The sequence below is a fragment of the Salvelinus alpinus genome, chromosome 12 (assembly GCF_045679555.1).
Source record: "Salvelinus alpinus chromosome 12, SLU_Salpinus.1, whole genome shotgun sequence".
Classification (NCBI taxonomy): domain Eukaryota; kingdom Metazoa; phylum Chordata; class Actinopteri; order Salmoniformes; family Salmonidae; genus Salvelinus; species Salvelinus alpinus.
The window spans coordinates 9163950-9191876 of NC_092097.1; the positions used below are offsets into that span (position 1 = coordinate 9163950).

Consider the following 27927-nt stretch of genomic DNA (forward strand, 5'->3'; position numbering starts at 1 on the left):
AGAGGATATTTCTCCAAAAAGTACGATCTTTGTCCCCATGTGCAGTTGAAAACCGTAGTCTGGCTTTTTATGGCGGTTTTGGAGCAGTGGCTTCCTTGCTGAGCGGCCTTTCAGGTTATGTCAATATAGGACTCATTTTACTGTGGATATAGATACTTTTGTACCTGTTTCCTCCAGCATCTTCACAAGGTCCTTTGCCGTTGTTCTGGGATTGATTTGCACTTTTCGCACCAAAGTACATTCATCTCTAGGAGACAGAACGTGTCTCCTTCCTGAGCGGTATGACGGCTGCGTGGTCCCATGGTGTTTATACTTGCGTACTATTGTTTGTACAGATGAACATGGTACCTTCAGGCAGTTGAGAATTGCTCCCAGGGATGAACCAGACTTGTGGAGGTCTACAAATTTTTTCCCGAGGTCTTGGCTGATTTTTCTTGATTTTCCCATGATGTCAAGCAAAGAGGCACTGAGTTTGAAGGAAGGCCTTGAAAGACATCCACAGGTACACCTCCAATTGACTCAAATGTTGTCAATTAGCCTATCAGAAGCTTCTAAAGTCATGACATTATTTTCTGGATTTTTCCAAGCTGTTTAAAGGCACAGTCAACTTAGTGTATGTAAACTTCTGACCCACTGGAATTGTGATACAGTGAATTATAAGTGAAATAATCTGTCTATAAACAATTGTTGGAAAAATGACTTGTGTCATGCACGAAGTAGATGTCCTAACCGACTTGCCAAAACTATAGTTTGTTAACAAGAAATTTGTGGAGTGGTTGAAAAATGAGTTTTAATCACTCCAACATAAGTGTATGTAAACTTCCGACTTCAACTGTATCAGATTCACTGTCATCTTACACTGTGTAATGTGTTACAGGTTTTATCTGAGCTTTTTGAGTGTTTTATTGTCAATCAGCCTATGTCGTTGCAGGTATGTGGGAACAATGCAATAACTTCAACAACAAAAAACCTGCACACTGCTCTTGCTCGTATAATTAATTTTATTAAAATGTACGTGTCAGCCTCTTGGTCGTTGTCAGAGCTTTCGGGTGAAAAGCGAAGGCCATGAGGCTGGCACATACATTTTAATAAAATAAGTGATAGTATGGGTTTCCCTTTCCTTTGATGTTAGCTACCTCAAGACGCACTTTGTAAAGGACTTGATTAATGTCGCTTTATAAAGAAGTTCCATTATACTGACATATTCATTGAAACCAAAGTTCATCCATTATTTCACCACAGTGGTATTGTAGTCTAACATGTTTGTACATATCTTGGTTGTTATTGAATCCACAGACACTGTTCAAATAATTACATTCTCGCTGTGATGTTTCTTAAGAACTAGCAGGGATTAGTGAATGAGCTTGATGGCACAGTTTACTGAAACACTGAGCCTGGAGCTGTGTCTCTCTCTTCAATGGAAATACACCACAGAGTCTTAATGAAAGTGGCTTAGAAGTACTAATTGGGAAGCCCTGACTCTAGAGAATAGTTGCTACAGTGATTGAGCAATATGCATGCCTGCTGGCTATTCCAAAATGCAGAATTCAGACAACTAAATGATACTGTTGCAAAAGTGTATGTTCTTCATTTGGATGGCAAGTACTAGCCAGGCAAGCACAGGGTTGTTGTAGTGCCATTCACCTATTAAAAAGGAGATATGAAACATATCGAATTTGACAAGACTTGGAAAATAATGGCAGAGTTTTGTGTTGCCACCATGGCAACCATAGGTAATAACATGTATATGTCGACTCATATATCATGTTGCCCCCAGAACTACTGTATGCTCAGTGGTTTATCATTAGGTACACCTATCTTTTGCCTCCAGAACAGCCTGAATTCTTCAGGGCATGGAAACATGCCAGGAAAACATTGCCCACACCATTACACCACCGCCACCAGCCAGCACTGTTGACAGCATGCAGGATGGAGCCATGGAATCATGCTGCTTACGCCAAATCCTGACCGGGATTCGGTGGACCAGGCAATGTTTTTTCCACTCCTCAATTGTCCAGTGTTGGTGATCACGTGTCCACTGGAGGCCCTTCTTCTTGTTTTTAGCTGATAGGAGTGGAATCCGGTGTGGTCGTCTGCTGCAATAGCCCATCCGTGAGAACAACCGACGAGTTGTGCATTCCGAGATGCCGTTCTGCACATCACTGTTGTACTGTGCCGATGTTTGCCTGTTTGTGGCCCGTGTGTTAGCTTGAACAATTCTTGCCATTCTCCTTCGACCTCTCATCAATGAGCTATTTTCACCCACAGGACTGCCGCTAACTGGATCTTTTTTGTTTGTCCCACCATTCTCGGTAAACCCTAGACACTGCCGTGTGTGAAAAGCTCGTTTCTAAGACACTGGAACCGGCGCAAATAGCAACGACGATCATACCACGCTCAAAGTCACTTAGGTCACTAGTTTTGCCCATTCTAACATTCAATCAAACAGTAACTGAATGTCTCGATGCCTGTCTGCCTGTTTAATGTAGCACGCCACAGCTACGTGACTCACTGTCTATAGGAGCGAACCATTTTCGTGAACGAGGTGGTGTACCTAATAAACTGGCCACTGAGTGTATATATCAGTAAGCCCTTTAATAAACCTACATGACGATAATATTGTTGTCTGAAATACAGGTTTTGCCACAGATGTTGAATTACTCTCCATTAGGCAATCACAGTTTCATTTGCAGGGAAAGAGATATCTGGAAAGTGACTTAGAAAGGGAGAATTTATTTTTCTTCCTTTTTACACTGATATGATCACATTGTGGGCTCTTTAACAAACCTAACACAATGGTAAATCTTAGCGACTGCTGTAGCGTTAGAGGTTAGAGGGTGTGTCCGATGTGGTTTGGCAATTTTCACAACTGTAATTATGGGCGCAGTAGTGGTGGTGGTGCGAAATGGTTGGATTTTGATGAAGAAATAAGTTGTGGGTGTGTCGAGGCTTGGCCCCTCACCTGCCAATCCGAACTTGCTCCGGGGCTAAATACAGTGTGTTCAGAAAGTATTCACACCCCTTGACTTTTTCCACATTTTGTTGTGTTACAAAGTGGGATTAAAATGGATATAAATTGTCATTTTTTGTCAACGATTTACACAAAATATTCTGTAATGTCAAAGTGGAAGAAAAATGTTAAAGTTTGTAAAAAATTATACATTGAAAAATAAAACACTAATATACTCTATATTGATTCGATAAGTATTCAAACCCCTGAGTCAATACATGTTAGAATCACATTTGACAGAGAGTACAGCTGTGAGTCTCTAAGAGCTTTCTACAACTGGATTGTGCATCATTTGCCCGTTATTCTTTTCAAAATTCTTCAAGCTCTCTCTAGGTGTCGGATCATTGCTAGACAACCATTTTCAGGTCTTGACATAGATTTTTGAGCAGATTTAAGTAAAAACTAACTCATCCACATTCACTGTCTTCTTGGTAAGCAACCCCAGTGTAGATTTGACCTTGTGCTTTAGGTTATTGTCCTGCTGAAAGGTGAATTCCTCTCCCAGTGTCTGGTGAAAAGCAAACTGAACCAAGTTTTCCTCTAGGATTTTGCCTGTGCTTAGTTCTATTCCATTTTTTTTTGCCTGAAAAACTCACCAGTCCATAACTATTGCAAGCATACCTATAACATGATGCAGCCACCACTATGCTTAAAAATATGGAGAGTTGTACTCGGTAATGTGTTGTATTGGATTTGCCCCAAACATAAAACGTTGTATTCAGGACAAAAAGGGAATTACTTTGCCACATTTTTTGCAGTATTACTTTAGTGCCTTGTTGCAAACAGGAATATTTGTATTCTCTACAGGTTTCCTTCTTTCCACTCTGTCAATTAGGTTAGTATTGTGGAGTAATTACAAACGTCAGTTTTCTTCCATCACAGTCATTAACCTTTCTGAAATCCCCATCCCGGATCCGGGATTTTTGTCATTAAAAACCCTGACTAGCATAGCGTAGCCTAGCGCCAGAGGGTAATCATAAAATATAATTTCATGAAATCACAAGTGCAATATTGCAAAACACAGCTTAGCCTTTTGTTAATCCATCTGTCGTCTCAGATTTTGAAATTATGCTTTCCAACGAAAGCAATACTTGCATTTGTGTAAATGTATCGATCGCTCGACAAGTCAATAAGAACAGCTAGCGCCAGGTAACTCGGTAACAAAAACCAGCAAAGCAATCAAATTAATCGTTTACCTTTGATGATCTTCGGTTGGTTTCACTCACGAGACTCCCAGTTAGACAGCAAATGTTCCTTTTGTTCCATAAAGATATGTTTTATATCCAAATACCTCCGTTTGTTTGATGCGTCATCACAAGGAATCCACCGGAAAAAGCGTTCGCGACAACGGCGGAAAAAAATCCAAATTATATCCATAATGTCCACATAAACATGTCAAACGTTGTTTTTGATCCAACTTCAGGGTGTTTTTCACATATCTATTCGATAATAAATCAACCGGGACAGTTGGCTTTTCACTAGGAGCGAGAGAGACAATGGCTACCTTTCAGAATTGCGCAAAAATCACCCGGAGAACCCCCACCTGTCCACTTACCCAATGTGCTCTTGCAGGCTCATCCTTCAAAATAAAGGCCTGAAACTACGATTAAAGGCTGTTGACACCTTAGGGAAGACATAGAAAAAGAGGTCTTATTGATGAGACTTCACATATGCGATAGGAAGGCATTGGAACACAGAGCTCTCAAAATGAGTGCCACTTCCTGTTTGAAATTTTCTCAGGTTTTCACCTGCAATATCAGTTCTGTTTAACTCACAGACAAACTTCTTACAGTTTTGGAAACTTCAGAGTGTTTTCTATCCTAATCTGACTATTATATGCATATTCTAGTTTCAGGGGGAGAAATAGGCCGTTTAAAATGAGTACGCATATTTTGCCAAATGTTAAAATTGCGCACCCTAGTTAGAAGAAGTTTTTAAACTCTGTAACTGTTTTAAAGTCACCATTGGCATCCCAATCCCTGAGCGGTTTCCTTCCTCTCCAGCATCTGAGTTAGGAAGGACGCCTGTATCTTTGTAGTGACTGGGTGTATTGATACACCATCCAAAGTGTTAATAATCACCATGCTCGAAGGGATATTCAATGTCTGCTTTTTTTACCCATCTACCAACAGGTGCCCTTTGAGAGGCATTGGAAAACCTCCCTGGTCTTTGTGGTTGAAGCTGTGTTATAAATTCACTGAGGGACCTTATAAGTAATTGTATGTGTGGGGTACAGAAATTAGGTAGTCATTCAAAAATCATGTTCAACTCTATTATTGCACACCGAGTGAGTCCATGCAACTTATTATATGACTTTTTAAGCAAATCTACTCCTGAACTTATTTAGGCTTGACATAACAAAGGGGTTGAATACTTTTCGACACAAGACATTTCAGCTTTTCATTTTTTATTAATTTGTAAAAATGTATAAAAACATAATTCCACTTTGACATTATGGGGTATTGTGTGTTGGCCAGTGAAAAAAAAATCTAAATCTAATCAATTTTAAATTCAGACTGTAACACAACACAATGTGGAAAAGGTCAAGGGGTGTGAATACTTTCTGAAGGCACTGTATGTGGCTGCTTCAAGTTGTGTATTTACAGTATTTTATGTATTTTGTCATCAACTCCAATTTGAATGTTAGTTTGTTAAATAGCCTGCCTCATATTTGCTAAATTGTATGTTGAACATGTTTGCAGTCCACATTGTTCTAATTCTATTGCTTCAATATGGAAATAAATTGTTAAACAGGCTATAGCATTCACACTGATAAAGGGGCTAGGACTACTGTAAATTGCAGTCTGGACATGGACATGTCAAACGTAGTCAATAAGCAAGATTATACACACTAGACTATTGATAAGGAATGAAAAGACAGTGTATAATTATAATCAAATTCTAATATAAATGAAACAACTTGTTTTAAATAGGCTTTCTCTAAAGGCAGGTTGACGTTTATTGGGAGTCTTGTCCTTGAGACCGAACTGAGCGATTTCCGCTAGATGGGCTAGCTGCAAAGTCAAAATTGAATATGTTGTAAAAATGCATGAAAACAAAAATGGGCTTTTTTTTTTCTTAATTAAAAATGAGGGTTAGGCATTAGCGTTAACAGTGTGGTTAATCTTAGGGTTAAGGTTAGGGTTAGGTTTAAAATCAGATTTTATGACTTTGTGGATGTGTCAGCTAGTGACCGTTCTGCAGAACTGCCTCCAGAACAAGATTCATGATGAAAAACGCTAACCTTCTGTCTAAATACACTTCCAGGCACCATAATTGCTCCCCATGGGTGTATAATACAGACAGGGCAACTTAGACTATGGAGGGTTTTACACACATCCAAACTTTTCTCTAGAGCTGGATAAAGATCCAATATGAAGAGAAAGGGGGAATGTCCACTCACTGTGATACTGCTCCCAAATGTAATGTCTTATCAACATCATGGAACCATCTTACAGATCATATTTGCACTTCAGAAATAGCAGATGAAATTGCATTGCATTTGAGCCATGTACGTTCTCGTCATAAACCCATGGACGGGGAATCTTTCTAATGAATTCGATTTTTTTTAAATGAAATTAAATGAAAAACAATTTGTTTTTCAAACAACAATATGTATAAATAGGATCGGGTCAGAAGCATAATATCATAAATTGCTTTTCTCGTTCCATGGCACTGTGTGCAAACGTAGGCCTAAATGTATTTACGCAGAACTTCCCATTAGCCCTTCATGAACTTGTCACTTTTGCACTTGTTTTTAAGGACACGCCTAAAATATTGCCACCCTTCCCACCTCAGCGCAAGCGAGCTGATGTTAGACAAGTAAATTGCCGAACCTAGCATTAGGGACAGTGTAAACTTGACAACATTGAAAACTAACGTGCGTTTTACACTTGCGCCGCCTTAGCGCCAGACAAAAATAGAGCCCTCAGTCTCACTGCTCTAGTATCTAGAGCTGTCAGAAAATGATATATGTAATTTTACAGATAATGATCAGAGGTCACTCAGTTTGGGGTCCCTCAGAGACAAGCCTAACATGGGTTATTCATGCCCAACTTACTCATTAAAACTTTTTCAAACCTTTCTCACTGTCTCCCTTACTCATTTGAAAACCCAGGGGAAAAAGTGAATCTGGAGTCTCTTTTCATGGAGGGGGCAGATGTTAACCTATTGAGTTGGAAGATGGGAGTACTCCCACACATATTTCCTCTTTGTCCCCTATACCAAGGGTTCCTAAACTTTTTTGCTTCGTGACGCACCAATTGAGGTGTCTTTTGAGTCGCAAACCCCCATGGGGTTTTAGCAGTGAAAAAACATACACAGACCAAAGAATAAGTAAAAAATATCATCCTGGCAGTAGAGAGAACAGCTTGTCGTTTCAAAACTAATCTCCTGCAATTCCACACATCCTGCCATGGAGCTGTTTTTTAAAAATGTTTTATTGTTTCAAAGCCAATTTCCTGCCATTCTATTAATTTTGCCATAGAGCTGAGATAAAATTAAAATAAATGTTTTTAAGCTAATTTACTACAATTCTACACATTCTGACATGGCTAATGCTGTGTTCTTGTGCTCAAACATTATAACAACATCAATGATTGTCTAGCTTTTCTTTTGTTGATTGTAAGTTCTCAAAGATTATAGGCTATTATTGAAAAATTCTGTATATTGGTCCATTATCTGTTCTACATACTTTCTAAGTTTACACGGAAAGTGTTTTTCTTGAAAATGTATCTTTTCTTTTTTTTGCAATGCACTAATAATGTCATCCCGCGACCCACCTGGACCCCTGCCGCGACCCACAAGTGGTGTACTATAAACTCCCGTGCCATATCGAACTCCCCTCCTCCCTTTTATAGTGGTATAATCCACACTTATTGTGATGTGCATCCCCAGCCAGGCTTTTTGTAGAAAGAGAGGGACTTGTTTTGATCTGTTTATCACACGAGCATGAAGTGTTGGCAGACCGTCTTGTGACAAAGTTGTTTTAGGCCCTGTATCGTTAAAAGCAAGATGCTTTGATATGTTGCCATGAGAAGCTAGATGATTTGGCCCAATGCCTTTAGGGCTCATGCCAGTCGCCCCTCATGCCAGTCAGCCCATCCCGGCTTCTGCTCTGGCAGACTGGCACTGCTGAACACTGTGGCTCTTCACTGTTCGCATGGTTTGCCAAGCAGTAAGCTTGTGGTTCCTCTAGTCTATTCAAACCTGTACACTGCACAACAGCCATGTACTGTATATTTGTATTCTGTTTTGACAGGAAACCAATCTCTTTGTGATATAACATGCATTGGATGTTGCAATTAGTAAACCCACAAGAGATTATCATAAGAGGGTATGGGATCTGGATTGTTAATTGGAGTTGAGATTGACTAGGTGTTACAACCAGAAGCAGTCAGGGACCAATCAGAATCTTGCCGTTGCTATGCACGATACGACAGACATGGAGCTTTGAAGCTCCTTTATTGTTTGTTTTTCCCCAATCAGATTCTGAATTTTAGTCTGCTCTCCAGCGCAATTAAAGAAAATATATATATATTCTTTAACAATCACAGTATCTGTGAACCTGGTTTGTCTGAAGACAAGCCAAGACAAGAGAAGTGGTTATCATTTAATGAGCTTTGTTCCATCTCAAGACTTCAATCAAGGGATTGGATTACAACATCTCTCTATTGGTTTGTTCTTGGCCTCACGTCTACTGTATTGGTGGCTATTGCTTAGCTTGTTAACAATTGGCTAATCTAAATGGGCTCAGCAGGCAGCATAGGGAAATGTACAGTGTAGTTGGACAGGTCACATTGACCCTCATTGGGACCCAGAGGGTTTCCTCCAGGTCAAGATGGTGTGTGACATACTGGGTTTCCACCACATGTCTTATGCGCGCCACAAGAGTGCTACACCTGCTGAGCTAAAACCTAGGCCTTAGCTCAGGGAGCAAACACAAGTCTTCCCATCTCGGACAAAGTTACTCGTCACGTGAGTGTGGTTCAACCGATCCACCTCTGTTACCGTGGACAGTACCTACCACATTCTACAGTATATCCTAATGGCCATGTCTGAGTGAACCTGCATGAGACGGATCTTCTCTTTCATCCAACAACAAGAGCTTAGCTTACAGTATACTGCATCACACAGCACCTCTCTCTCTATCTGGTTCCCTCCTTGTCAACTCCTGAAGTGGGATGGGGGCCCTCTGGAGTGGTACAACAGTAGCTCCTCAGGTCTCCTGAGCCTCGCTGGCAGCCTACTTTTGCCTGTAACCTAGTTTAGAAGCTTTTTAAAAAGGCCAGCATGGGAACCCAGGGAAGCTGTTCATCTCTTTTCTCCTCGTTCACCGAGATGAGGGGAGGTGGGAGGTTGAAGAGAGCATTTTTAATTCAAACTGAAATAGTGGTAGAGGGAGGTGGGGAGGGACAGGTGACTGGACAAGCCAGGTGTGGATTGGACAGTGGTCTGTCTCACCCCTGTACAAAGGGGGACATGACATGAGTCACTAATACTGGAGTACACTAAAGTAAATAACAATTGCATAGTCCCAATCACTGCCTCTGCACTGTGGCTGCCTTCGGATTGTCTCATTTAGTATGCGCTCACTCCAGACACTCACCGGCACAATGTAGAGTATTAAGGTGACTTTCTTCACATTTTGTTACCTTACAGCCTTATTCTAAAATTGATTAAATTGTTGTTTTTTTCTCACAAAACTACACACAATAACCCATAATGACAAAGCAAAAACAGGTTTTAGAAATTGTTGCATATTTATAAGGTAAAACGGAAATGTAACAATTATTCAGACCCTTTACTCAGTACTTTGTTGAAGCACCTTTGGCAGCGATTACAGCCTCGAGTCTTCTTGCGTATGATGCGACAAGCTTGGCACACCTGTATTTGGGGAGTTCTCCCATTCATCTCTGCATATTCTCTCAAGCTCTGTCACGTTGGATGGGGAGCGTCGCTGCACAGCTATTTTCAGGTTTCTCAAGAGATGTTCGATCGGGTTCAATTCCGGGCTCTGGCTGAGCCACTCAAGGACATTCAGAGACTTGTCCTGAAGCCACTCTTGTGTTGTCTTGGCTTTAAATTCGTTGTCCTGTTGGAAGGTGAACCTTGGCCCCAGTCTGAAGTCCTGAGTGCTCTGGAGCAGGTTTTCATCAAGGATCTCTCTGTACTTTGCTCCGTTCATCTTTCCCTCAATTCTGACTAGCCTCCCAGTCCCTGCAGCTGAAAAACATCCCCACAGCATGATGCTGCCACCACCATGCTTCACCGTGGGAATGGTGCCAGGTTTCCTCCAGACGTGACGCTTGGCATTCAGGCCAAATAGTTCAATCTTGGTTTGATCAGACCAGGGAATCTTGTTTCTCATGGTATGAGTCTTTAGGTACCTTTTGGCAAACTCCAAGTGGGCCTTACTGAGGAGTGGCTTCCATCTGGCCACTCAACCATAAAGGCCTGATTGGTGGAGTGCTGCTGAGATGGTTGTCCTTCTGGAAAGTTTCCCCATCTCCACAGAGGACCTCTGGAGCTCTGTCAGAGTGACCATCGGGTTCTTGGTCACCTCCCTGACCAAGGCCCTTCTCCCCCGATTGCTCAGTTTGGCCGGGTTGCCAGCTCTAGGGAGAGTCTTGGTGGTTCCAAACGTATTCCATTTAAGAATGATGGAGGTCCACTGTGTTTTTTGGGACCTTCAATGGTACAAGTATTTGTTGGTACCCTTCACCAGATCTGTGCCTCAACACAATTGCTCTACGGACAATTCCTTCAACCTCATGGCTTGGTTTTTGCTTTGACATGCACTGTCAAGTGTGGGACCTTATATAGACAGGTGTGTGCCTTTCCCAATCATGTCCAATCAATTGAATTTACCACAGGTGGACTCCAATCAAGTTGTAGAATTACTCAAGGATGATCAGTGGAAACAAGATGCACCTGAGCTCAGTTTCGTGTCACATAGCAAAGGGTCTGAATACTTATGTAAATAGGGTATTTATTTATTGTATTTTTTATATGTTTGCAATAATTTAGAAAAACCTGTTTTCCGCTTTGTCATTTTGAGGTATTGTGTGTAGATTGATGAGGACATTTTTTTAGTAAATACATTTTAGAATAAGGCTGTAACGTAACAATGTGGAAAAAGTCAAGGTGTCTGAATCATTTCTGAATGCACTGTAAGCATGTGTGTTCACTCCCCCTCCACCAGAACACCATGGCCCATTCTTGTTAGTATCCGTCTGCCCCACCATCTGCAGCAGACACAGGACCCTGATCTCTGACCTGCATTCTCGACAGCCACCTGCCTCAAACCTCTATCTACATCTAACAGCCACCTGTCCCAAACACCGACCTGCAACTTTACCCAGTTCCCTATCCACTGTCCCAGCCCACGTCTCTAGATGCCGGTGGACTGAGGTGACCTAAAACTTCCAGTTGTAGGAAGTTAAACAAGTTTTACCCCCTTCTATTTCAAATTCTGGAGATGCTTTCTCAAAGAGATGTTTGCACTAGTCAAGAGACATTCTTGTGAGTGAGTCTGGATCAGAGTGTCCAAACTGATATTGGGGGTGTCATCCTCTTATAACGTGATTTGTTTCCCTTTCAAGTGAGCAGGTAAAGACGTCATCTTTAAATGTCTGGGTGGAGTGTGCGTTTAACCGGAATTGTTTTTGTAACATCATTACCTCTGCAAGAGATCCTAACGTATTAAAACCCAGCTGTCTTTTGATCGCGTCTAATAGTTCAATGGGGACACTATTTATCATCACAGTGTGTGGCAAAGCCAGGTCAAGCTGCTAGATTACCCCATTAGACAGAGAAAGAGATAGGCAGAACAGGACAAGCTGTCTCTTAATTGCCATGTTTTCATTTCTCCCCTTACTTCCCCTGACGCAACTCTGACTGAGGCAAGTCCCCCGTTTAATTACTTATGGTTCACTGTCCCATCGTGTTGCGGAGAGATTCAAACTGTCATCGTCATTTGTATGGTACAAGTCCTTCGATAAAAGATAAAGATTAGAACCGGAGAGGAAAGAAGAGAAACAGAGAAGAGAAACTAATTAGTTATGAGTTCAATCATCTGGAGCAATTAGGAGTTGTCTTGTTCAGTATTAGTCCCACCAGATAATACACTGATTAAGTGATATGTACCACACTGACTTAGTCCCATTAGATAGCGCACTGCATTGATTTACCCTGGATACGTCCGAGGAAGAGTGTCCTATGACAGAGAGTCGAATGAATTATCATTGGGACGACAAGCTAAATAACACACCATGAAGATTGTAAAAAATGTGTTTTCTGTAGGCCTTTAGATGGGCACGCACATGAACGAGGACTTGATAAAAGAATGGTATATGGAGATTGACTTGTTAGGCTTTTTGTGGTTGAAGTTATACGGATTCTGAGGTAACAAGTGATTAAAGAGGAGACAGACGATGTTTTCACAAGCCAGAGGTATGCCACATATGCCAATAATCTAAGTAAATACAAGCAGGTGCATGATGATGTATCAAGTAGCCAGGCATTCTGCCAATAGCCCAGCTAATGTTTAGAATGGTAATGAGCTAGATGTTTCTGGCTGTGTGTGGATCCTGTGACTGCACAGCGCCATGAGACGACTGACAACGATGAAGAATTTGTATTAAAATCCTAATTAGCCAAACTTTTTTTTTTGTTCTTCTATTGAGCCATTGTCCTGCCTCGAGGGGCTACACCGCACTGCCTTGTGGGACAGTAGTTGCTATGAATTGATGATAAATGCATCCCATGTATAGTCAGTGACACATTTGATACTGTCTAATGCTTTTCCTTGATACTGTTATACCTAGTCATTACACCAACAGACATAAACTCAGCAAAAAAAAGAAACGTCCACTTTTCAGGACCCTGTCTTTCAAAGATAATTCGTAAAAATCCAAATAACTTCACAGATCTTCATTGTAAAGGATTTAAACACTGGTTTCCATGCTTGTTCAATGAACCATAAACAATTTATGAACATGCACCTGTGGAATGGTCGTTAAGACACTAACAGCTGACAGACGGTAGGAAATTAAGGTCGCAGTTATGAAAACTTAGGACACTAAAGAGGCCTTTCTATTGACTCTGAAAAACACCAAAAGAGAGATGCCCAGGGTCCCTGCTCATCTGCGTGAATGTGCCTTAGGCATGCTGCAGGGTGGCATGAGGACTGCAGATGTGGCCAGGGCAATAAATTGCAATGTCTGTACTGTGAAATGCCTAAGACAGCGCTACAGGGAGACAGGACGGACAGCTGATCGTCCTCGCAGTGGCAGACCACGTGTAACAACACCCGCACAGGATCGGTACATCCGAACATCACACCTGCGGGACAGGTACAGGATGGCAACAACAACTGCCCGAGTTACACCAGGAACACACAATCCCTCCATCAGTGCTCAGACTGTCCTCAATAGGCTGAGAGAGGCTGGACTGAGGGCTTATAGGCCTGTTGTTAGGCAGGTCCTCACCAGACATCACTGGCAACAACGTCGCCTATGGGCACAAACCCACCGTCGCTGGACCAGACAGGACTGGCAAAAAGTGCTCTTCACTGATGAGTCACGGTTTTGTCTCACCAGGGGTGATGGTCGGATTTGCGTTTATGGTCGAAGGAATGAGCGTTACACTGAGGCCTGTACTCTGGAGCCGGATGGATTTGGAGGTGGAGGGTCTGTCATGGTCTGGGGCGGTGTGGCACAGCATCATCAGACTGAGCTTGTTGTCATTGCAGGCAATCTCAACGCTGTGCGTTACAGGGAAGACATCCTCCTCCCTCCTTGTGGTACCCTTCCTGCAAGCTCATCCTGACATGACCCTACAGCATGACAGCTCCACCAGCCATACTGCTTGTTCTGTGCGTGATTTCCTGCAAGAAAGAAATGTCAGTGTTCTGCCATGGCCAGCGAAGAGCCCGGATCTCAATCCCATTGAGCACGTCTGGGACCTGTTGGATCGGAGGGTGAGGGCTAGGGCCATTCCCCCTAGAAATGTCCAGGAACTTGCAGGTGCCTTGGTGGAAGAGTGGGGTAACATCTCACAGCAAGAACTGGCAAATCTGGTGCAGTCCATTAGGAGGAGATGCACTGCAGTACTTAATGCAGCTGGTGGCCACACCAGATACTGACTGTTACTTTTGATTTTGACCCCCCCTTTGTACAGGGACACATTATTCCATTTCCGTTCGTCACATGTCTGTGAAAATTTGTCTCAGTTGTTGAATCTTGTTATGTTCATACAAATATTTACACGTTAAGTTTGCTGAAAATAAACGCAGTTGACAGTGAGAGGACGTTTCTTTTTTTGCTGATTTTACTATAGTTCAGTCCACCACCCAGTCATGTCATTCCATTGCATTAAGAGAAGGCAGTAGCACCAATAGGTCATGGTTCAGCACCGACACGCATTGCTCCTGGGTGTACTCCTGGCACAGCATTTCTGGAGCACTGCTCAGAGTAAAACAAAAGACAAATATACATTTCCATCACATTCTCTGAAAACCATGGTCCATTACCTTGGCTGATTGCATAGCTGACAATGTCAATGAACACGGTGTGACAGCATGTCTTCCAAGTTGATGGGGAGAGAACTCAGTTAAGGAGCTGGTGCAGCATTGGTATTGGATTGGAATAGGACAGAGAATAAGCTTTAGCTCAGCAAGACAACAGAGTCTTGTGGTAAGTTGACAACCCAGGATTGATACCCGGTTGTTTCTGTAGTGCCCTTGACCTTGACTCATACAGTTGATGTTTGTTAGCTTTTGGGACATAGAGAGGGAGGTCAAACGGAGGTAAATGTAGAACTAGAAAACTTGTGTTGACTTCCATAGCTAAAACCTATAGGATTCAGCTTTAGCTTAGCTCTTGGGACACACCAATGACCTGTGTTTGATACCTGGTTGGTTACAATACACAGGCCTCCAGTGTCTCTTGCTTTACCCTACAGCGGAGCTGTCCTTGGTGCTCACTGCTGACCCACACACAGCTGTGTTACATTGGCCACTAATTTAGCAAGGCTGTTTTTGGAGCCCACTTAGGTTGTGATGAATGAGTCTGCCTCCCAAAGGTGAAAGAGTTACACACATCCTAATGTCCCCCACATGCTGTAATAATAGGTCCTGCTCTATGTGTTTTTCCTCTGTTTGCTGTTATCATCCATCCCCTCATCCCTCTCCGCCTCCTCCTCTGCTGAATTGAAAGGAGAGATTGTACGGTGAGGTGGAGACGATTAGCACAGAAGGTTGTGTAACCTGTACTTCCCCTAGGGTCGTTTTTCACTTATAGCTTGTTCACTTTGTTGATGGTCGTTTAGTGGACTAGATTGGTTTCTGTGTTGTAAGTACCTCGAGGAGTGAACAAGGAACCAATAAGAAAAACGCTGTGGGGGAGTTTTGTTTGACCTGTTCTAGGGTACTCTGTGGTGGAGCTTCAATTTGAGGGGCCCCCAAGAACGTTTTATCATATCATTGAAAAAAAATAGTCACAAGCAGAATAAAATTTGATTATACATTTTATTGTTGTTGATCGCTATATTTCTTTTAGAAAATAGGTATTTTGGCATTGATAAGGGATTTATTTCTGCATTTGTTTAACACTAGACAAGCCTGGCCACAACGGACCCCCATTAAAGCTAATGAGACTTTTGGATGTCAACGTTCTAACAGTCTAATAAATCCAATTCATATATGCTATTGCAAAAATAATCATTTAATTGTGTTTATGAAGGTCTTAGGTAACATCAGAATATGAAAGAAAATGTATGTTAAAGAACACAGGAGCATAGTTTATGTAACTGTAGACCAGTTGTCACCAACCTTTTCTGAGTAAAGATCACTTTCCAGGTAAAAAGGCAAGCCGAGATCTACCACTCTGTTTTTTTTACCTAATAAAAAACTGTTCTGTATGAATTCGTTTTTTTGTGCAGTAGGCAGGCCTAATACATCATCCCAGTATATTGGCTGCTGTATATGTGTCATGACTGTCCTGTGAGGATCCAAATGGGTCAGATCAGCTTGGCAACGGATGACTTCAACCAGACCCTCTCTCACCCACAGCGGGGGAGGGGGGGGGGGGACTGGTGGGGGGTTGACAGCTCACACCCTGTTGTAATTCAAGGAATAAACATCCCTCTCCAAAATCCACACAGGAATGTGCCTTTGTCCTACACAGACATTTTCCCGCCGAAACTCTAACATGTTCTAAAGCGAATACTGGAACCATATTTCTAACATAGAACGTGGGGAATGGTCAGAGGCGACCTAAAAGAACACTAATGTCATATGGGTTGTTATTTTGTGGTTTCATTAAAAATGTTTTAAAGGAAATGCTTGAAAAGTATACCCAATACATGTACGAAGTTTCCATCCTCTACGTTGTGTATGAAATATGAACAATTATGAAAAGGTTTTTGTTAAGAGAGGGATGTGATCTTTGAAACAATCAGAGGAAAGCCTCACGAACCCCGCCTTTTGAAGAACTGCATAAAATTATGGGTTAAGAATGAACATATCAGACCAGAAAGGTGTCGAGCTGCAGCTCACGTCCAAAGTGGTTTGAACTCTGAAATGTCAACATGAGATAGAGACGATAGTCACCTCCCGGACAATCACTGGTACGGCTGATTAGCTGTCCTAAGTAAAGTATCTAGTAAAGCAAATTTAAGTGGGACCATTCTACTACTCTTCTCAACTCACTTTTTGTATGCTACTCTCATCACCCCACTGAGAACCATCAACGCGGCTGGCTATCCTATCTTCAAAGAATCATCTTCCAGAGCGGGTGGAAGCAGAGTGAGCTCTGTAGTTCTGTTTAGGACTACAGGACGGGTCGCCGGATGCCGGGCGAAAGCAGAGGAGAGCAAAAGTAGAAGAGAAGGGTGGGGACCTATTTTGGACAATCAGAGCCTTACAAGCGTGCTACGGAAAGGCCCAACACCCTTTCTACTTCTAGCTGCTGCCGAACATGCTGCTGGAAAACATCCTTGACTCATCAACCCCGGACTTATCTCGTCATCATTACACACACCTGGTTCCAATCTCCACTCTATCACTGTATATATACTCCCGCTGTCATTTGTCTTTGTCGATCATTGTAAATGTTGCTTGTTTTCCTGAGAGGAATCTGTCCTACTATTATACTACTATACTATAGTACTTTATTATTTTGCACTTTGGATTTCGTCCCGCTTTTGTATATATAGTGGTTTAATAAACTCAGCAGTTCTAAACCTGCGACTGCCTCCTGCCTACTCCTTTCTACACTTGTGACAGAATGACCGACCCAAGAGAACAGGAAGCAGCAGGACATCCAGACCCCTCTGCTACAGGAGTGAAGCTCCTATACCGCTACAGGAGCGAAGCTCCTATACCACAACTGGCGCCTGGAGCGAGGTGCTCCGTACCGTATGCCAGCTGCAGGCTACACCACCACCTTCCCAGCTCCCCGCGGTCGTTCCAGTCACCCCAGCACCATCTACATCACCCGGTCCGATCAGCAACGTCCACCTGCCCTTCCCGGAGCGGTTTGACAGCACCCCAGCTCAGTGTAGGGTGTTTCTCCTCCAGTGTAACCTCCACCTTACCTGTCATGCCGGGATGGCCTCCGAGACGCACAAGGTGGCCTTGGTGATCTCAGTGCTGACAGGCCGGGCTCTGGAGTGGGCGCACACCGTCTGGGAGAGGGACGGTCCAGAAGTGCAGTCCTATGAGCGCTTCACCCAATTCTTCCGTGCCGTTTTCGATCACCCTACAGAGTGCCGAGAGGGAGGTGAGCTTCTCCTCCGTCTACGCCAGGGGTTCAGGACAGCGTCTGAGTACGCTCTGGATTTACGGACGGTGGCTGCGTCCACTGGCTGGAATGACCAGGCCCTGTTGACGGTTTTCCGCAGCAGGCTACTGGCAGATGTCCAGACCGAGGTAGTCTTTCGCGATGAGGACCTCACGCTGGACCAGGTCATCGCCGTGGCCATCCGCCTGGATAATCTACTGCGCCCTCATCATCGCCCATCCCGGGGGTTCGGATCTCTCCCAGGAACCTCCAGCTAGACTAACTCCATTGGGGGGGACAACGCACCTTCCCCCAGAGGAGCGTCAACGTCGCCATCAACAGGGTCTCTGCTCCTACTGCGGGGAGTCGGACCACCCCTGGAACACCTGTCCCAGAAGGAGAACCAGGCGAGGAAGCCACAGGCCGAGGAGCGCTCCTGCACCTTCCCAGGTAGGCGTGGACGTGCCTTGCTCCTTGCTCCTTTCACCCAGCCCGTCCTCCTTCCTTTCACCTTCCCGGACTATCCTGGCCCTCCACTGAGTTCTTCCCTAGTGGACTCAGGCTCTGCAGGCAATTTCCTAGACCGGTCAGTGGCCTTATTACGCATTCCACTAGTCCCTTTACAACCCCCTATCCCAGTCCATGCCCAAGACATCTGTCCCCTAGGAACAGGACTGGTGTGCCAGACCACGATTCCCATTTCCCTCACAGTTGCTCACAACCACCATGAACGCATCACCTTCCTCATCTTAGACTCTCCTGCACACCCTGTAGTTCAAGGTTTCACCTGGTTACAGTTGCATAACCCCTGGATATCGGGGACAGAGAGGAGGTTTTTGGGTTGGTCACAGGACTGTCAGGAAAGGTGTCTCTCTGTCCATCTGTGCCACCTCCGTGGAAAGTCCGAACAAGGCCACCCACGTCCCTATCCCGGAGGAATACTGGGACATACAGGTGTTTTTTTAGAAGACTCATGCCACGTGCCTGCCCCCTCATCGCCCATGGGACTGCACTATCGACCTACTGCCTGGTTCCACCCTCCCACGAGGGCACATCTACCCTCTCTCGCATGCAAAGACCAAAGCCGTGGAGGTCTACGCCCAGGAGGTGCAGGCCCAAGTATCCTCCGTTCGTCCACCTCTCCGCCCCTGTATCGATTACCGGACACTGAATAAGGCAACTGTTAAATTCAGTTATCCCCTGCTTCTCATACCCACTGTGATTGAACAGATGCTCAGTACTTTACCAAATTGGATTTACGCAATGCCTACAACCTGCTGCGCATCAGAGAGGGGGATGAATGGAAGACCGCCTTCAGCACCAGAACCGGGCACTACGAATACAGGGTAAGGACCTACGGCCTGACAAATGCACCCTCTGTGTTTCAACCCTTCATTTACGTGGTGTTTAGAGGCATGTGGGGTCGCTGTGTAGTGGTGTACATAGACAACATCTTGGTGTACTCCACGACATGTCTCTCACGTCAGGTCCGTGTTGGAGAGGCTGATAAGGCATCACCTGTACGCCAAGGCGGAGAAGTGCCTTTTCTTCCAGCAGGCGGTCTCCTTCCTGGGCTATCGGATATCCACCGCAGGAGTGGAGATGGAAGAGCAGAGGGTCAGTGCAATATGGTCGTGGCCTGTTTTGCCATCAATTTCAGGCACTTCATTAGGGGTTTCGCCACCATGGTGGCCCCTCTCACCTCCCTCCTGAAGGGAGGTCCTAGACTGAGGAGGCCGACGAAGCCTTCCGTGCGCTCACGGAACATTTTACGAACGCACCTGTTCTGGCTCATCCTGACTCGTCTCTGCCATTCATCGTGGAGGTGGACGTCTCCGAGGTTGAAGTACAGGCTGTTCTCTCCCAACGCACTGGATCATCGCCTAAACTACATCCATGTGCCTTCTACTCACGGAAGCTGTCTCCCGCGGAGCGGAATTACGACGTGGGTAATTGTGAGTTGCTGGCCGTCAAGAAGGCGCTGAAAACATGACTGCACTGGCTGGAGGGTGCTCAACACCGATTCCTTGTTTGGACGGACCACAGAACCTAGAGTATATTCGAGCAGCGAAGAGGCTGAACCCGCATCAGGCCAGGTGGGCCCTATTCTTTGCCAGGTTTGACTTTACCCTCTCCTACCGGCCGGGATCTAAGAACGTCAAGGCCGATGCATTGTCCCGGGTGCATGAAACAGAGGATCGGAGGGAGAAAGTGACACCCATTATTCCCCTGTCCCACATTGTGGCTCTTGTCGTGTGGAATGTGGACGCGGACATCCGTTGAGCCCTGAGACAGGAGGCCTCATCTGCCCACTGTCCCGAGGGGCATACCTACGTGCCCTCTGATGTGTGGGACCGTCTCCTCGCACAAACAGCACCTGTGTCGGGGCCCCCGGGTATAGCCTGTACTATCGAATGTCTGGTGGCCCACCTTGGTCCAGGACATCCGGGTTTACGTCTCTCCCTGCTCCACCTGCGCACAGAGCAAGACACCGAGACACCTCCCCTATGGCAAACTCCACCCGCTGCCGGTTCCACAACAACCCTGGTCCCATCTCTCTGTGGACTTTGTCACAGACCTTCTCCCCTTGGCGGGGCACACCACCATCCTGGTAGTTGTGGACCGGTTTTCCTCTGCCTGGTCTCCCTACGGCTATGCAGACCACGGAGGCTCTCTTCTCTCACATCTTCCGGCACTACAGGATCCCGGAAGACATAGTGTCTGACCGTGGTCCTTAGTTCACCTCTGGAACTCCTGCGCAGTAGGCCAATCGGATTTAACCACAGAGCTCCCGGTCCGCCGGTAGGCGGAGTTTGTTTTTTCAGACAAATTAAATGGTTCAGAATGGGAACACTTTGCCTGCCCGGTGCACAAGGCTTCTGAATCAAATTCACCTACCACCAACAACGCAAAACTAATAATAAAAAAAGGAGCACAAGTCTTTGTTGGCTTTTCTGCAGAAATGTTTGGTGATCGACTAGGAACGCCTTGAAGATCGCGATCGACCGGTTGGTGACCACTGTTGTAGGCTATATGTACAAACGAAAAAACACTAAAACCTAGAATTCAAGTGTTAAACTCCATTAAATAAACACCAACACAAAGATCATTCATTATTAATTCATTAAGGGCAGGTCTTAAGGAACATTATGATTTTATGAAAATGCATTTCAAAAGAACTGAATGGTGTATTTGGAGTTTAAATATACTGTACTGTGCTTTGAGTGTAGGTGTATGCAGCATATGGAATCATTGTAATTCTGCCAAAAAGTTAGATTTTGAAATAGAGCTCAAGGGGTCATTTTGAAGAGGTGATTGGCAAGTATAGGTGATTTGCCTCTGTGTCAATTCCAAGATGCGCTGTTCATCAGATTCTTCATATAGGTCTACAATTTAACATATTCTCACCATCAGACTGTCAATTTAATCTTGTCTTCAGGCTAACTCATGTTACCGCTGTGCGGGAGCGTCATGAGTTTGTTGTTGTGCTTTGTGTTGCAGGTTATTGTCCTGCTGAAAGGTGAATTTCTCTCCCAGTGTGTGGGATTATTTAAGATCCTCTTTGAAGCGGTAGGGAAGGTTGAACACCAGGCGAGGGGTACTATGTAGATAAGTTGCAGGCCCACAAGGTATATGCTATCCTGCTTCTCGTAGGCCCGTGAAGCGCTCAACATATTGTGTGAGGGGTGGGAATGGGCGGATTTCTCGATTCCCTTCTCCGGCCAGTTGTATTGGGCAGTTCAATGGTGAGAAATGTCTCAGTGCATGAGTACAGGACACCAATAAGATGCTCCCAAAAATGTTAAACCAGCATCAGGAAATTGAGTCTATCATAGTACACGTGGGATTCAGATGAAGAGAGAGCAGCAGTATTCTCTGGGGGGATCCAAGTCTCCATCGGGGCCAAAAAGTATAGGGACAGTAGGGCCACATAGGCTGAGATGAACTCTGCGTTCTTAACCGCAGATTGGCAGTTCCAAATGCTGCCGGAGACCATGAATTCCACAGGGGTTGAGCGCGCAGTCTACACTAAATCAGAAGGGTTGCAGCCAAGGGGTGGGGAGCGTCTGTAAAGCCTACAGGGAGAGGAGCGAACAGGTATAAAAATAAATAGTTTACAAAGTTACAAAATATCATCTGAAAATAACTAGGTAAGATCCTCAACTGAGAGAGTGGTGTGGAGCCTTCCTCTCCTTCCTCGAACAACTCGGCAGAACAACGTGACAGAACAGTCTTTGTTTCCGCGACGAGACCCCCAGTGACATTGCCGCCTCTGACATGGCCACCGATGAGAAAACGGGAGACTGAAGTACTAACACTAATTGCTAATTGTCTAGCAGAGGTGAAGAGCACACCTCCCGGTACTAATTGCTGATTGCCTAGGAGAGGAAAAACTCCCCCTCCAACACAGCCACTGATTGCCAAAACAGCAGTCACAAAATGCCCTTTCCCTTAATCCTGGTTGATGTGTCAACAATCAACTGCAAGTTATGAGCAGTCAGCAGTTCACACAACAAGTAGGTTACTCAGAAGACAGACAGCACTTAAAGTATATGGCCCTAGCTAGCAAAAAGACAGTACTAGATAACAACAGATTATGGCAACAATTATACTTTTCACTTCTGGAGATATCAGGAGTCTTCTAGCTATAGATTGAAGCACACTGAGATGGAGCCAACCTGCCCTTCTTAAGGCTTTTCGAAAAAAGCCTTAGTTGAATCTGTGCTTGAAATTCAGTACTTGACTGAGAGAGAAAAAACACATGAATGTCACGTGATCACAAAAACAAATGTTTTCACATGATTTCACATGAAATCATGTGATTTTTTGTTGTATTATCTTTGACATATAAGTGGGGGTTTTCTCCTTGAGGAAACCTACTGGACAAATACTAAAAGAGCATGTTTTCCATAGCCTGTAGATAGGTATGACTAGTCTGAATGGATAGTTTAGAGTTTCTGCTCTTTTCTATAATCTGTAGGGAACACAATATATGGTCTATACTTGGAATGTAGGTTTCTCACTCATGGGTGACACAAATTGGGATATTGGAGATGGGAATTGGTGTGGTATTAAATGTAATACTGTAGTATTACTATCATTAAAAAATGCTAGTGTTTTAGCGGACACTGTAGTTCTTTGCGGAAATTACTGTAGTATTTACTGCAGTGTTTTTTTGCAGATAATACTGTAGTATTTACTACGAAATTCTATAATAAATACTACACATGATCATGATTTTTTTGTGGATAAACTATATCACAAAGACAGTGATAATTTCTTCACCCGCACATTTGGATTATATCTTTGCTTTGTCGAAAGTACATTCTTATTATTTCAATCCTTTCACATGTTCCAATTCTTTAACGATGAAAGCCCTTTTTTTAGGTTTATTATTTTCAGGCAACTGATATAATCAAGATTATGTTAATTTCATGCAGACAGACAGATCTGCTATTTGTTTCTGGAAAACCTGTTATAGAGGGCTTGCAGTTGCATCACAAATCACCTACTGTAGCAACCGCACCAGGTGCCATGTTGGAAGACCAAAGACTGTTGGAAGTTCTCCAATGGTCCACATGGCTGGCTGCGTTTTGCTACCATCGGAAACTTCGGGAAGATTACCCCTTATTTCGTTTTTCCAAGGACCCAGAAAACGGAGGCATTGGGAGAACCTATTCAAGTAAGTAAATATATTTAGAAAATGATCACAAACAATGTATTATTAGCTAGCTAGCTTGCTATAGTCTGCAGGCTAACTCAAATGAGCTGCTAACATAATTTTCGCTAGTTAGCTAACTTTACATACTGTATAGCTAGCTAAGTGATTTAAATATCAACTGTTTGCTAACTTCATATTGGCTAGCTATCTTTATGTATCGTTGTAAATCTGAATGCATTTGTAGCTAGCTAACAGCCATGGAATAGGGTGAAATGATTAGCTAACAGTTCCAGCTGTCAGAAGGAAGAGTAAACTACTCTGGATAGGGCAAGTACCTTTGTGGGAGGACATTATGAACATATTCTTAAATTCCAATCCCTAGCGAGAAAAACTGAAGCCAGAGAGATATAGCAACATAATATTCAGTGCTGTCTAATTTGAGTATAATGCTGTCTGCTTCTTTTGGGATGTTTTCTGTCCTCAGATACAGAGAGCTGTAAAACCCTGTATGCAGATGAAGAGGTCCCAATGAATGTTCAAAGAGAACAAGGGTACATCCTTGTATACCATGGATTATATGTGTACCTACTGTATGTTAGCACATTTTGTGAACCAAAAAAATAAGGTTTAAAAGTCACACACAATGTTACACACAATGTTACCTATTACAACTGGAGCAGGCCAACCCTGCTGCGTGTGCACGCTTCTGTTCCAGCCCAGCACTAACACAACTGATTAAATGTATCAAACCTAATCAGTTAATTATCAAGTGTGCTATTGCTGGGCTGGAACAGAAGTCTGCGTCCCCCCGTAGAGCAGGAATCAGTGGAACGAGATTGACCACCTATGTTGTTGACTTTTTTTTGTTCACCTGAAATGATCCTTTAGTAATAATAGGCTCGTTAGTAAAATGTCTAACCTTTACATACGAGTTAGCTTACTTTTACACTTTGGAAATGATGTGAAGTAGTGTTGGTTCTTTGAAGTGTTTTAACTTGTTTTAATTGTGAACTATTATTCAAGATGAACTTGTGTCGATGTTGATTAATCACGGATCACAATCCTGCAATAAAGAGGGGAAGGGAATCGGTCTCTAATTTGTCGGTTTCTGTGTTGTATGCTCAAATGTACAATACCTTTTTGTTCAGTCATAAGCTCTCCAATTAGTGTTATTTGATTGTCACTATTTTTTCAGGCTATCAGCCATGTGAACCCATTTTGCAGCTGATGCAGCCATAGGCCTACAGCAGTGGTTCCCAACTCCAGTCCTTGTGTACCCCAAACAGCACACATTTTTGTTGTAGCCCCGGACAAACAGACCTGATTCAACTCAGAGGGCCTAATGATTAGTTGGCAAGTTGATTCAGGTGTGTTTGTCCGGGACTACAATAAACTGTACTGTTGGGGGTACTTGAGGACCGGAGTTGGGAACCACTGGCCTACAGTATGATGGCATCAGGCTTATGGACATTTGCAATGCATCCTTGACATTGTGCATCTGAAGCAGAGAATAGCTTAACTCACCCATTGTTTACATAGTGTTCAGCTATATGTTCTCAATTTAAAAACGATACCAGCAGATAATGTACAGTGGGGAGAACAAGTATTTGATACACTGCCGATTTTGCAGGTTTTCCTATTTACAAAGCATGTAGAGGTCTGTAATTTTTTATCATAGGTACACTTCAACTGTGAGAGACGGAATCTTTAAAAAAATCCAGAAAATCACATTGTATGATTCATTTGCATTTTATTGCATAACATAAGTATTTGATCACCTACCAACCAGTAAGAAATCCGGCTCTCAGACCTGTTAGTTTTTCTTTAAGAAGCCCACCTGTTCTCCACTCATTACCTGTATTAACTGCACCTGTTTGAACTCGTTACCTGTATAAAAGACACCTGTCCACACACTCAATCAAACAGACTCCAACCTCTCCACAATGGCCAAGACCAGAGAGCTGTGTAAGGACATCAGGGATAAAATTGTAGACCTGCACAAGGCTGGGATGGGCTACAGGACAATAGGCAAGCAGCTTGGTGAGAAGGCAACAACTGTTGGCGCAATTATTAGAAAATGGAAGAAGTTCAAGATGACGATCAATCACCCTCGGTCTGGGGCTCCATGCAAGATCTCACCTCGTGGGGCATCAATGATCATAAGGAAGGTGAGGGATCAGCCCAGAACTACACGGCAGGACCTGGTCAATGACCTGAAGAGAGCTGGGACCACAGTCTCAAAGAAAACCACAAGTAACACACTACGCCGTCATGGATTAAAATCCTGCAGCGTACGCAAGGTCCCCCTGCTCAAGCCAGCGCATGTCCAGGCCCGTCTGAAGTTTGCCAATGACCATCTGGATGATCCAGAGGAGGAATGGGAGAAGGTCATGTGGTCTGATGAGACAAAAATAGAGCTTTTTGGTCTAAACTCCATTCGCCGTGTTTGGAGGAAGAAGAAGGATTAGTACAACCCCAAGAACACCATCCCAACCGTGAAGCATGGAGGTGGAAACATTCTTTGGGGATGCTTTTCTGCAAAGGGTACAGGACGACTGCACCGTATTGAGGGGAGGATGGATGGGGCCATGTATCGCGAGATCTTGGCCAACAACCTCCTTCCCTCAGTAAGAGCATTGAAGATGGGTCGTGGCTGGGTCTTCCAGCATGACAACGACCCGAAACACACAGCCAGGGCAACTAAGGAGTGGCTCCATAAGAAGCATCTCAAGGTCCTGGAGTGGCCTAGCCAGTCTCCAGACCTGAACCCAATAGAAAATCTTTGGAGGGAGCTGAAAGTCCGTATTGCCCAGCGACAGCCCCGAAACCTGAAGGATCTGGAGAAGGTCTGTATGGAGGAGTGGGCCAAAATCCCTGCTGCAGTGTGTGCAAACCTGGTCAAGAACTACAGGAAACGTATGATCTCTGTAATTGCAAACAAAGGTTTCTTTACCAAATATTAAGTTCTGCTTTTCGGATGTATCAAATACTTATGTCATGCAATAAAATGCAAATGAATTACTTAAAAATCATACAATGTGATTTTCTGGATTTTTGTTTAAGATTCCGTCTCTCACAGTTGAAGTGTACCTATGATAAAAATTACAAACCTCTACATGCTTTGTAAGTAGGAAAACCTGCAAAATCGGCAGTGTATCAAATACTTGTTCTCCCCACTGTATATGAGGCTAATCCTTATACTGGATTTTGTATATGCCTTGTGTTGACATGAAAGGATTTAGTGCAAATCCAACCCTTGTAATCTAGGTGGTGAAATGTATGGAAGCAGGAGATGACGGAATCCTTCTCTTTAAACATACACACAACTACTACCACCAAGTTCAATGCCAGATACTTTTCTCCCAGAAGGTCTGATTGGTACTTGGATGTGCTACTGTAATAATGAAGATGGTTTGCCCAAGACTACCACAACAATTGCAATGTCTATGCTAAATGTGTTTAAATTGTAAAAGAAAGAAAATAGTTGGGCTATAAAAAAAAATACAGTTTTTTCAATGGAGCTAGGCAAAGCAGAGATGACAAAATACTTTTCTTTTTACTGTACAACAATATGGCATATTATTAAAGTACAGTATGTTTACAACATCATAAACAATAGTATTTTACACGTTCCAAAATTACATGTTATATATTCATATGGTTTAAGGGGGCATTTTTGTCATGACGAGAAGGTGAAGGTGCTCTACACAAATGACACAACAGAATCATTTAGAGTGACCAAAGCTCAGCATACAGTATGAAAACCATAATGTATAACCGAGGGATGTCTCCTTTCATATCTGGAAGAGGACGAAGTAGAAGTAGAAACTGATGCTGCTGCAGCATTGCTCGTCTTCACAGTGGGAATCCAGTCGACATGGCTGTCTTGATAGAGGTCAGCTGGTGAACCTACGGTAATACATCAACAAATGAAAAGCACACCTGATGTTAGAATAGCACTTCTTTAGGTCACCTACACCTTCAGGGCACTTAAGTGTTCGGTTGTGTTTAATTTCATTCATTCATATAAAGATTACATCTAGGTTAAGGTTAGGAAAGGGGTTATCTAAAGCGTGAAAAAAATCCCTTTTTACGTTAATTTGACAAAAGCTTGATCCCTTTTAGCCAGGACCCCTTCTCGGCCTAGATTACATGGTTGCATTCAAGACAAGGTCTTCCTGTGCAACGGGAAGAAACGTCTCTGATATAGCCTATGCGACTACGCGCTTATTAATTGCCTAAATTATCACAATCCAATCTACTCATTACATTAGGAATAGTAGGCTTACATTAGTCTGCAAATGCGATGATAGAGGCATGCAATCCTTTGTTTGTTATAATATAAAGGGGCATTTTTATGGTGAAAAGATAGCTTTCCCTAAACTTGAAACTCATGCGACACATGCTAATCGCTAGACTACAAGCTATCTATTTTTGCTAACTTACTGTAGTGAGTTATAGGGAAAAAAAAT

At 43.5% G+C, this 27927-nt stretch overlaps 1 protein-coding gene, 1 long non-coding RNA gene and 1 other non-coding gene across 3 annotated transcripts in view; 2 read left to right on the plus strand and 1 right to left on the minus strand.

The window, feature by feature from the left end:
• The window catches only part of LOC139535452 (A-type voltage-gated potassium channel KCND3-like), a 115357-nt gene that overhangs the window by 57988 nt on the left and 29442 nt on the right, over positions 1-27927 (plus strand). The gene's annotated exons all lie outside the window — the stretch shown is intronic.
• LOC139536618 (U7 small nuclear RNA) lies at positions 22648-22702 on the minus strand. The gene has a single exon (XR_011667344.1). It is a non-coding gene; the product is annotated as a U7 small nuclear RNA (small nuclear RNA).
• LOC139535451 (uncharacterized) lies at positions 23280-24195 on the plus strand. The gene is made up of 2 exons (XR_011667134.1): positions 23280-23476; positions 23940-24195. It is a non-coding gene; the product is annotated as an uncharacterized lncRNA (long non-coding RNA).